This window comes from Apis dorsata, unplaced genomic scaffold (genome assembly GCF_000469605.1).
Source record: "Apis dorsata unplaced genomic scaffold, Apis dorsata 1.3 scaffold_655, whole genome shotgun sequence".
NCBI classification, from domain to species: Eukaryota; Metazoa; Arthropoda; class Insecta; order Hymenoptera; family Apidae; genus Apis; species Apis dorsata.
The window spans coordinates 159079-171412 of NW_006263844.1; the positions used below are offsets into that span (position 1 = coordinate 159079).

Genomic DNA, 12334 nt, shown 5'->3' on the forward strand with positions numbered 1-12334 from the left:
ATTATAGTTTCTGGATCGCTTATCGATAGTCGATCAATGGATACAGGCGATAAAAATTCAGGCAAATTTATAAGGAACGAGATATCCGGCCGAAAGAGATATCTCCCGGATTGAACGAAGCCAGGTCAGTCGTAAAAACTGCGATTAAGTTTTAAGCCTGACGTATCGGGGAAATGGGAAGAATCGATGATTGATTTTTTAATAAAAAGATTATAAATAATAAGTTTCAGGTTGTAGTCAATACGAAAATCCCTTCCTCCTCTAACGTATTCATTCGAAGAAAAATTGTACGATGGAATAAAATAACGTTGGTAAGAGAATATAAGTTACGTACGTGTCCTGGAGGATTCAATTATGAACTTTTAACAGATACGGCTTTAAACTGTGTTTCCAACTTTGAAAGCGTATCAATTTTTCTATTAAACTTGGTTCCCTCCCAGTTTTCCAACACTGGGTGATTTTGAAAAAAATCGTGTTTCATCCGGCGAATATACATAATTGGACCGGTGGATAATGAATAAAATTATTCATTCATACGCGAAGGTGGAATGAATAAAAGGAGATGGATAACAGTAACGGGAGATCGAGCTGTTTTAAAGTTATAATTCAATGCATATGTAAGAGATGAGAGGGGATATGGAGAAATTTGAGACACACGTTTTACACTGTTCGAAAGTTGAAAGTCCTACTACATGCTTTTGAAACGTATAGTCGATTGAAGGAGTATACTATTAAGGCACTACTCGTGACATTCTTCTATGCCGTAGGTGCTTGTAACTTTCAAAGCCGAATCAAGCTAAATAATACGTAACGTGATAGCTTCCAATCTTTTTTCTCGTCTACTCGTTTGATTCGTGCGTTATTACCCTCGATTCATTCTATAGAAACGAGCGTCTCGCGTTTGATATTTATATATGAAAAAAAAATTTTCACAATTTTTTCGCACCAGTTCTGTGAAACATACATTTTGCAACGGAAAGGAAGGAAAGAAAGAAAGAAGACGAATGTTTTTATTTTTATCTCCAACTTTTAATTCTCCACCCTCTCTTTCCTCTTCATTTTTTTTCTTTTCACGGCTATTTCTGTTTCTCGCTGTGTTGTGGAAATTTATGCATTATACGAGGATAAATCGAACAGTCGCATCGATTTTCGACGAAATAATAAATCAGTTTTTTTCCAGGTTGTCGCAGATGGCGCTCTCGAAACTCGATCGAGATTTACGAGACGAGTCGACTTTTCGTGTAACTTCGTTGATTTTCGTGATCGCGTCACGCGTTCGTTTTGCCAAAAAACACGATTCCTCGCCGTTTCGAATTTCACACCGGAAACTATTGTATCGACAAAGGAATAGATACTCGATTAAAAATACAAAGAAATACAAAAAGATTATTAAGATTAAATTAGGTTAAGTTTAGTTTAAGTTAGTATGCCGACAGTAATAATAGTATTGTAGTGGATCGTTAAGTGTATGGATACATGTCAAATGCTCTTTTTGAGCTGTATATGTGAAGAAACTGGTCTTGTGATTATTGATATATTTTCTTCACGAAGAGTTTTAGTGCGATTACGAGTGCGATACGTGTGTCTTTAAGAGAGCTGAATCTCTCACGATGTCACAGTAGATGATCATTACAAAGAAACTTCAATTACAAAGAAACTATCGTATACGACGTACGTGTTCACAATAAACGATAATTAGATTCTCTTTCAAGCTACAATAAGTAATCGTATCCGACGGTCAGAACACGATGTGATTCAGAACTATTTATTTGTTTTATCCGACGGTCAAAGTACGATTTGTTTACCATGGGACTATTTCAAGTGAAGTTCGTGCCCTCAGAAAATCCCTTTATAGTTTAATTGAATCGAGGAAGCATTTTCAGATTCTCTTCAAGTGGAACGCGATAATAACTAATAATATCAATATCTAATTCGCGACACTTTTAAATTAAAGAAAAAATTCTCGAATTAGAATGATATTAGTTGCCATTGAGTCAGCCGTGTCTCTAATATGTCACTCTTGGAATCGAGTTTCGCTCCAGCCATACTGAAGTGTATCAAAAATATACGATTGTAAGTGTCGACAAAACTCTAAAAAATTATAGTTCTTCTCCAAATAACATCGTCCTTTGTTTAATAGAGATCTGCGAGTGATAATAACAGAAAAGGGTTTCTATATGAGGAATTTTTCCGAATGAGCTTTTCAAAATAAATCTTACGAGCGATCACAAACAGTTAGGTTAGGTTAGGTTATGTAAAAAATTCGCGTATCGTTGTATCTCGTTCTCCATTCACGTTTCGATAATCACGAAGGGATAGGTTGGCGTTTCGAGGATATTTCCCTTGGAATCACCGTTGTCTCTGCGGGTAAAGCAACGTGCATTATGGGTCCCTGGTCGATGCTTCCTATCGGAGGCATTATCTCGTTTTATTCGAAGCAACGGCGTATATACGTACGCACAGTGTTGCGCGTACACTACCCCCTTGTCGATATCGTTTATCGGCCGCTTTTGTTGCGACTAGTTTATCGCGAAATGCTTACGCAAAATATTGGTCAGCGAATTTGAATGCGAATTTTGGACATGGGTTCAAGACAATGGGGACAAAAGCGTTTATCGTAGATCAAGATACATGTAATGAGCTCGTGAATTAATATCATCGAATAATGATCGTGGATTTACTTATCTTTTCCGATATTTAAATATCCTCTTTCTATCTGTATAAAAGCGAGAAAAATTATTCTTGGTATAATAAATTAATTGTTATATTCCATAAAGTTTATATTTGAAAAATAAAAGAAATAGAGATGAGTGTAATTTTTTTTTTTTTGTAATATTTAAATATCTCTTAGTCCTCTTTTTTTTCTGTATAAAAGTTAGTTTAAAATTATTCTGTTATTACATTCGTGGAGTTTATCTTTGGAAAATTTTAGAAGAAATGTAGATTTTTTTTCTATTAATATTTAAATATCTCGCAGTCTTCTCTATTTAAACAAGATAAGAAAAATTACAAATACAGACTATGTAAATATATATATATTCGTAGAGAATGTTAGACGAAACGAAGACAGAATTAGTAGTTAAGCTTATTTTTTTTTTGAATTGAAAATCTCTTTGGTAACGTTTAAATATCTCGCAGTCTTCTTTCTATTTAAGCAAGATAAGACAAATTATACAGAATGTAAATATATATTCGTGGAGTTTACCTTTGGAAAAATGAAACGAAACGAAAACAGAGATACAATTACATTCTACTATCGAATAAATAAATCTTAATCGACACTTTTATATACCTTTCTGTTTACTTTGACCTTAAAATCGATTCTTCAATATTATAATATTTTTTTTCTTTGATATTATCGAAATATTTTGAATTTTTGCTTGGATCGAAGCTTGGAACCTTATGAATTCGATCTTAACATCCATTTTCGCGATTTTCGATATTTAAGCTTGATTCGCGTACGAGCTCGCTCGTTATAACGAGTAATTCTTGAAAGCTTGTCGTACACGTACTGACCCTTTGTCACGTTCAATTTTCTCGTTTAAACGCGATTCTCACGAAATTCGCAACGATGAAATTGTTCATCGCGAAAAAAAAAAAGAATCGAAAGGGTGCTCGATGAAAATGCGATTTAAAAGTGGCTAATTTCTCGTAAAAGCTTCCATAAGATTCAAACTTTCTTCCCGCTGTGTTCACATTTCCACAGATTTTACGGCCGCAATTTTATAGACAGCGGCCATCTTTGCAGATAAGATCCCGCGAACTAATTATTCAATTTGAAAAATTGGATTTTACTTTGAGTAAAATTAAAGAATAACGCATAATTTTATTTTGAATTTTGAAACCTTTACTCGCAATTTTTCTTCTTCTTCTTCTTTCCTTTCGATTGTTAAATCATTTTTCGTGATTTTCCATTTTATTCGCATTTGGAAGATAAAGCAAAGACTCGTGCGTGTGATAAATACGAGCTTATATTTTATATAAAGTGGAAGAAAAACGAAGCTAATAAATAAGAAGCGAGGAAGAAGTTGAAATGAATTGTATAGCTACGAATTAATTATACGAGACAGCGTACTTTTTAATCAAAGAGAAAGTTAAAAAATCCGCGAATAGATAAAGATATTATAGAAACGATTAGAGCTGGCTCGGATGGTATGGACATCTATAACGAATGGTGGAGGATAGATGGCCAAAAAAGATATTCAATTGGACCGACCATCGTGGACAACGAAGAAGAAAGAATGGAGAGAGATTCGTGGGGCAAAAACGAGGCAAACGAAAATATGATGAATAAGGGATTCAGAAATGAAAAATGTAAAATCGAGGAAACCGTTCGAGAAGATCGATTCTTATTGCTGTATCGATACTTTTATTCGTCCATCGCATTCGTAATCTAAAAATATTCGATTGATTTTTTTTTCTTAATTCTCGTGATCTCCCCTGATCGAATTACGCGTGTTGATTAAAATTAAATGATAGTTTGCGATTGATTAATTCATACGAGAAAGAAACTGGTAAACTAGGAAAAGTGATGTGTAGATTTTTATTTTTACACAACTGTTTATCCGTAAGGACACGGTTGGAAAAGAGCGACGACGAGGTACGGTGGAAAATTACAAATAACGAAAAAAAAAAAAAAAAAAACGTTTCAACGCGGACGTAGCCAAGGGATCGGCTTGAATTTAATGGAGCGTAGTGGCACTTGCTCTACCGTTCGCTGTTTCGTGCAATTCGTAACACGAGGACACTGTTGCTGCGTTTTTTCCACCATAGGAGTATCCTATCTACGCGTTTTGATGTAAAAAAAAAAAAAAATAAATAAATAAATAAAAATTTTTAGACGAAACGTGAAATTCTGAAATACGTTTAACGAACAGGAAATTATTTTCTATGCTACGTGTGAACGATATTCAAAAAAAAAAAATGATCCGTTTTTTTGTTTCTTTCCTATACATCCTTCTCTTTCTCTCTTTCTGTTCACCGTTACAGGTGAAAGATGAAGTCGGCAACGCTTTCGAGCTCGATTCCACAGATGTTTACACGGCTACGTTTCGCTTTTCACGTCCACAGGGAAATGCAGACGCGCGTCTACGAAATGGCGCATAACGGTATGGAAAGTAAGTTGAGAAACCTCCGTCGGAGATTCGAAGCAAAAGGATCCTTCGAATTTACGAGAATACAGAATACGAGTAACGCATTTATCAAAAATCTATTTCCCCTTCGATTTAATTTCATTGCTTTACTATTTTATCGTGCAAAAATGGAATTTTCTTCGTGAAATATTATATCATTCACCGCTAAAAAGAAATCTCGCAAGATTGCACAGAGGCACGAGTTCTTCAAATGCTTTCTTGATTATATATTATATCCTGATACCGCACTATATAATAGTAGAAGAGCTATAATTTGATATTTATAAATATTCAAAATAAGTAAAAATTATTTTCATTTATGAAGTTATATTAGGATAATCATTCAAGATTGGAAACTATCTATAGTATGTCTACTTTATTCGTATACTCGAATACGAAATTACATTTATAAATTAAATTATCGTTACAAATTGTAAATAATCTACGTATATGAAAAGAAATTTTTATAATATATCCGTACGTTAGAATATTCTGGATTCTACGTTACACAAGGTTTGGATCGTTATTTTGGATTGGTATTTGTAACAAAACCACATAGAAACAAAAATACGTATGAAAAATAAACGGTTCTTTTCACATTAACCAATCAGACTCGCGTTCCTTCCACGAGACTTCTTTCCACCAATGAACAATACTTTGTCTATCAGATGGAAACTGGTTGAAAGGTGGGAGTAACTATGTTTGGGTAATAAAACTCGCTATACGACGAAACGAAACGCCGATTGGGTCGGTTGGTAGCCTCGAGAGTGGTGTAAAGGGAGTATTCTTGGAAGAAACAGCAGTTAACTTGACTTTCTTAACCAAAAAGACAAGGACTTATAAATAGCGTCAAATTATTTTATCCGTAATCCTCGGAATAGATGTCATATTGGATATCATATTCATATATACGAAGAAAAAGTGTTTAGTCTAAAAATTAAATTGATTTATTCGAGAATGATATTTTTTTTATTAAATTAAAAGTGAAAAGATATCGTAATTTTATTCTATTATCGAATCAAATGGTAATTCTAGTAATATTCTAACTCATATGATTTATTTTTGATTGAAATATTTCAAGCAAGTGATAATTTCGAATAATTCGATTCAGTGTATAATTTATTTTTGATTCGTGGAGTGATTTAATACATAATATTTTTTTTTTTTTTTTTAATAATACTTCAACGATACGCCTCGAACCGTCGATGTAATTATTAAAATAGAATATACAAGCAGCTGATAAATTTAACCTTTGTGCGTGGCGTACGTAATGGCCAAGAAAAATTTTATTTTACGATCGATAACAAGTAACTCAAGCGGTTATTTTAATCGTGGCCGTGGACGATTATTAAATATTCGAAGGATGTATAAAAATTAAATGGCGAAATTTTTAATTTCTCGCGAGCTGGCCTTTGAGTTATTTAAAGTTCAATCGATTCAAATATATCTGCTTCGAATCTATAAAGTTTTGTACACGATCGACACATTTTTCGACTAAAAGTCATCGAGGCGACGAAATGATAACTTACCGACACAACTGTCAATGCATTCTCTCTCTCTCTCTCTCATCACATTCCGTGGAAATTAAAAACGACGATTCACATCGTAGAAGAGCGAGATATTTCCTCTTCAGATGGTGAAATCTTTTTTTAAATTTCCGACCAACAATCGTTCAACGATTACAACCGTGTTGTATACTCGTCGACAAGAATATACATCCGTATTCTCGATTAATAATATTTCGATCGATTTTATTTTTCAATGAAATATCAATTATTAAATTCAGTCAAATATTTCGAATTAATGGAAATAATGAAAATCTTTTTAAACTTTGTAATTTTTAACTTATTCGATCAATTCTTCGAAATTTTAACGCGACATTAACCATCTATCGATATTTTATAAAACGTTTTCATAATAACACACGTGCACTCGAAATTCCATCATCGATCGAAAGCGTATTCGATTTAAGCCGTGAAACGTATCCTCCGCTGAACACATCGCAATTATATCTCCCATCTCCCGTTGTTAATACGTTCCCAAACACGATCGATGGGGAATTTTCATTGAAACTCGAATTGAAATAACGGCGGCGTCGAGCCCACTCTTGATCGTTGTTTGACGCGTTTCCTAAATTATCGCTCGTTACGCGGATGATCGACAGAGAGAGAGAGCGTACGTTTGCTCGTCCTTTTCCCCTCGAATGGCAAACTTCAACCGCTTTTAACATCTAGGAAAGGGAGGGAAGGCTAAGAAGTCGAACAAAGAAATCTATCTATAGTTTGAATGACTGTGTATACTTGAATAACTTGGAAAGTAAAATATCGGATATATTTTAGCTAATCAAAAATTTTGTATTTATACATATACAAGATGTATTGATATATTCATGGAAAAAAATGATTATTCATTTGATGAAGATTTCCTATTACGATATCTCAAAATTGACACACTTTATACGATTTAAATCCAAATTATAACAAAATATGGCAGGATTAAAATGAATAAAGTATATTTAGAATTGCTAACTTAACAATGTGTTTCCAAAAATGTTATATGAATATCCCGTAATTATAAATACACAAAATAATCGAAACGAGTCGAGTCGAGCTGTAAAAGAGAAATTTTTCAGTTTTCAAAAGAAAAAAAAAATCATCAGCATTCTGTGCATGCATTGCTGCGTTTAAAAATCGGTAGATTTCTAAAGATAATCCTCTTTAAACCATTTAACTTTTTCCCCCCATTTTTACGTTCTCTAATTTCCTCTTATCGGAAGAGAGATATTACTTGTCCTATTTGCCTGGCCAAAAGTCTCTCCTTTATCGACCTTAATTCACCTCTGTAAGCACATTTGGATCTGCGACGAGACTGCGCGATCAATCCTCGAGGCGATGCGCTCGCATTAGCGAGACACAAATTTTCGTCATAGTATGTAATAGCTAACCGGCAGATGAGTTTATAAAGGCGATCATTAGACATTCCGAAGGAATGAAATTTCACCCCGTGGAAAGCAAGTGGATAAAGCTATCGATAGACTGGGGATCGCTGTCGGTAATTAGAATAAATTTGGGATTGGATCGATTTAAAAAGAAAACCGTTGGATTCAATTCTTTTTTCTTTCTCTGGCAAATTTGTTTAAACCTTTTATTAGCTTATCCATTCTTTATTTTCTCTTTTTCCTCCATACGAGATAATTTTATTATTTTTTTCATTGTATCGAATAAAGGAGAAAAGTGATGGGTAATTTTTTGAAATTTTTATTTTTCGATAGTGCATGCGCCAAAGTAATGTTTTTGAAAATATAAGTTGGATATAAAAAATATGGTGTTTTATATAAAGATTGGAACGCGAACAAGAACTCAAAGAAATCGAATTATCATTATACATATGTCACGTATAACTTTTATCTGAAACATTTTTTCAGATATTGTTGATAGCCAAGACTTGTGAAACGATCGAACAGTCTGGATTTTATTTTCAAAAACTCGAGTATTTTCAATAATCCAACAATAATTTACGAGCGAGCACAATTTTCTAACACTTTTCAGATCCTCGATTTAAACAGAGATATAGCAGCAATGGCCATTTCACGAGTCACACTTGCGACGGACCACTGTGGAAGCGAGCACAAAGATTTTGATCTCCACGCGATCCAGAATAATAGAAATTCGAATAATAGGAGCTAACTGGACAAAATTATTTTTTTTATATGGATCTAAACAGTGAGAATCCAACGAATATTTATTAGTTATTAATATAGTTTTGCAAAGTTTTGCAAATCAAATATGGCGAAAAAGTAAAAAAAGTAAAAAAAAAAATAGAAAGTTTCTAATTTTCATACATTCGATTCTCGTTACATAGAACAACATGGAACGTATAAAAAAATCATCTACAGATCATTACATCGCGTGAATTTCTAATATGAAGTAATTATTTAACTTTAAATTTAATTTACAAAAAAAAAACAAAACTTATCAATAATTTACAACGATTTTAAATTAAAACAAATGTTTCGAGATGTTATATTTCTTATAAAAATTGAAATACTTCTTAATAAATTTAGAATTATTTTTTATACCTTTAAAAATAAATTTTGTTCAGAAATATATAAATATATAAAGCGACTATTAGTTCCTCTAACCTTTTCTTAATTTTCATTTTCACTGAAAATGATTGGAGAAAAAAACCAAGATCAGCGATAGTTTTTTAGATCAGATCAATTAGTAGAATAAAATAGAAATAAAGATCGGATAGAATTCAGCAACGATACAATTCTCGTCAGAGTATAGTTAGAATCATTACAATCGCAATAATATAGTTGAAGTAAATCGTTCACTCAAACTTCATAATATAAACGGTTGTTACAATCATACGACAGTAGATGGTAGTAGCATCGGTTCAGGCATCACATTTGTACAATATATTCAAAGTCGTTCAGTTTAGTCGTTCAGACTTTAACGGATACTCGTAGAAATAATCGTATATATATATAGTTGTATATAAGATTCTTTAGGATATTGAATCGTTGAAAGGAAGTACATTCTTAAGAAGTTTTACTTTTTATCATTCTAAAGTAAAGAAGAGATAATATTCTTTACCCATATTAAATAGTTTCTCAGGAGAGAATTCTATAAATGGAATTAACAAATGGAAAAATATGTTTTTTAATAGATTTCTCATAACTGCACATTTTTCATTTTATAACTTCATACTTGATATCCTTTATTTAAGAATTTATTTTATTCTTTGTTTAAGGGAGAAAGAATTATGAAAAATAAACGTTAAATTGAAAGCTTTGAATTAGGATCGAGGCTCAATTAAAAGTTTTTAATCCTCACTCTTGAAAATCGATAAGAAGAGAGTTGAAAAGAAACAGTTGAGCGACAATGGGAAATAATAGAGGCTGAAGAATCGAGGAAGAATCAACGTTTTCCAATTTCCAAAAGTTTTCGTTCAGGATAGAGTGAAGCTTCATTCCATCGGACACGATTCCCTTTAAATACGTTGCATTTCCCTTTCGATTATTCCTCCGGAAAGAAAACGAGAGCTCTCTCCGTCCCCTTTCTCAATCACCTAAGTGATCTATCGAGATCGATAATTACTTAGGCAAAGATCGAAGGAGAGGAGAAAGGAAGGATGGCGAAGGGAGAAAGATGGAAACGGAGACGAACAAAAAGGACCTTCGAATTAGTACTCGATCCTTCGGATAATTTATCACGAAAGAAGCGAAACTTTGAAAAGAACGGTTGAATACGTGTCGTGGACGCCGATGGATCGTTATGGTTTAAAAAAAAAAAAAAAAAATAAGGAAAGAAAAGAAAGGAAGGGAAAAAAAAAAAGAAAACAGACTACTATTTCTCATCCGACTAAGTGGTGTGCTTCTCTGGTGCTCGTCGAAATGTTGGCTTGTGAATTTTTCGAGATTAAAAGTGAATCGTGCAACAAGTAAGATTGATAAATAACGAGTTTTTAAAAAAGGAAAGCTGTTTATCATATATAATATCATCGCGCATATAAAATGTGCAATGGATTTAAGTTTAAATTGAAACGATCAACATACACCATCATTCGTGAATGTTAGAACATCTTCTGGTCGTCAATAGAACGCTCGTAAATTCATCGGAGAAATCAGTTGGTTAGAATTTTAAAAATAAATTGGTAAATATTTACAAAAAAATTTGCCATCTTGATGATTTTTTTAAAATAAAGAATTGTTAAGAAAAACAATTTTTTAAATTAGGTTAAGTCGAGTTTTTTTTTAATCTGTATCATCGATGATTTAATCTAAACTGTTTTTGTATAATAATTTTTTAATAATGAACAAGGACTGCCTTGGCAATGTATTGAAAAAAATCGAGATTAAGTAAATAAATATGTAAAAATGTATGAAAAAAAATTATTTATTTATATGTGACTATCGTTAATAATTGATATAATTGATCAGATCATTATTGTTATTTCGACTAGATCATTAAACGATAACGTTAAATCTGTATTGTCCTTTGGATAATGGTGTAGTTCAAATTAATGTCATGTTTGGAATATTCTGCCAAGTTTCCATTGTGCGCCACACTCTCTAACTGCTTTGAGCGAGCTACACGATGGATTATACCTCGATCGAGTAACGCCGCAAGTATTTTCAACTAGATACCATTTTGCATCGAAGTAGTCACTTATTTATTATTTAAACGACAAAAATGAATTTTTTTTCTTCTATGAACAATTCAATATTTTCTTTTTCTTAATATCATGGTATAATAATAGCCCACATGTCTGTAGGCGGTTTCCAATTTGTTTCATTACGTTTGCGATAATCAAACGGAAGTAGGATAACCACATAACTTGCGTATCCCTTCGGCGAATTTGCACGAGCGTTATTAAATAACAGAGAATTATAGACCTGTCTCTGCAGAAATATTTGCGGATTATAAACCGAGTGAATACGATGTGCACGATCACATTAGCATTAACATGAAATGAAATTGATATTGTTGTTCACGCATATTGTGCGGGATGACACGTATATAACTTGCAAAATTTTTCTTTTCTCTATATATATAGATCGTCTATCAAGCTAAAATCGTATCGTAGCTTATCATAAATATTCAATAAAACAGATATCAAAATATAGACAAACATCTTTTTTATGAAATAATGACAATAAAATAAATATTTCTTTTTTTTTATTTTTTTTAATAATTTTCACCTGATCGTAATATTTCCATCGTCCTATTTTATTCTCTTTCTGTTTAAAAGAGAGCTCGAAAATTTTTGAAATGCCGAAGAAAGGCGACGCTTTGCACTTTCTACTATAGTATTTGTTATATATACCGATTCAAAAAGACGATCTGTAGCTAAATCTCCGTATGCATTAATTCAGCATAGAATCCAGAGAATTCTAATATATCGATAATATAAAAATTTTTTTATTTTTCATCAATAAAACATAATTACAATTTGTAACGATAGTTAATTTATAAATATAATTTCGTATTTGAGTATATAAATAAGCTAGATATATTATAGATAATTTCGAAAATATTTCAGTCTTGGATCATTATTTTAACGTAACTTTATATAAAAATAATTTTTAAATATTTATATTATAGCTCTTCTATTATGTAGCGTGTGATGTCAAGATAGTCAAAAAAACGTTTGAAGAACTTCTCTTATCTCTGTGCGGTTTTGCCATACTTTTTTTC

General features: G+C 32.3%; 1 long non-coding RNA gene across 4 annotated transcripts in view; it reads left to right on the top strand.

The window, feature by feature from the left end:
• The window catches only part of LOC102675966, a 27703-nt gene that overhangs the window by 4402 nt on the left and 10967 nt on the right, over window positions 1–12334 (top strand). Inside the window, exon 2 of one of the 4 annotated variants that reach the window (XR_422616.1) lies at window positions 4990–5117. The exons of 1 other annotated variant lie outside the window; for it this stretch is intronic. This is a non-coding gene — a long non-coding RNA (uncharacterized LOC102675966). Of the gene's footprint in view, window positions 1–4989; window positions 5118–9869; window positions 10578–12334 lie in introns of those variants that run through there. 2 more of the 4 variants (XR_422617.1, XR_004151383.1) reach the window with 2 other exon arrangements.